The sequence below is a fragment of the Saprolegnia parasitica genome, assembly GCF_000151545.1.
Source record: "Saprolegnia parasitica CBS 223.65 unplaced genomic scaffold supercont2.545, whole genome shotgun sequence".
Classification (NCBI taxonomy): Eukaryota; Oomycota; class Saprolegniomycetes; order Saprolegniales; family Saprolegniaceae; genus Saprolegnia; species Saprolegnia parasitica.
Genome location: NW_012156939.1, coordinates 5,455 through 5,956, shown reverse-complemented (window position 1 = coordinate 5,956; position 502 = coordinate 5,455).

Genomic DNA, 502 nt, shown 5'->3' with positions numbered 1-502 from the left:
TGCACACGCTCCTCGCCAAGGAGACTCCGACACCGTACGAGCTCCGGGCCAGCGGGCTCGTGCCCTCGCTTCTGACGCGCCTACCGTCGTCGGCGGCCGCGTTTACGCAGTGGCCCCTTCTGGCGTCGGTGCTCCGCGATGCGATTGGTGTCGAGGTCCAGAACCTCCAATCGACCAGCGATGCGACTCTGACGGGCCTCGGCTCGACGCTTCCGATGGTGGAGCTTCTCGGCCAGCACCTCAAAATGCGTCTGCGGGCCGAGTCGTCGACCAAACCGCTCGACGCTGTCGTGCTTGTCGAGCCCCTCGCGCGCATCGAGACGCTGGAGGAGTTTGTGGCGGACAAGGTCTTTGGCAAGGCCGATCCCGTCCGAGCAGAGGACGCCTCGACCAACGACGACGAGCCCGACACCTTTGGCCCCAAGCCACCCTCGCGCATGCAAGTGCTACTCGGCGGCAAACCCGTGTCGTCCGAGTGGACCGTCATCGAGGCGCTTGTGCG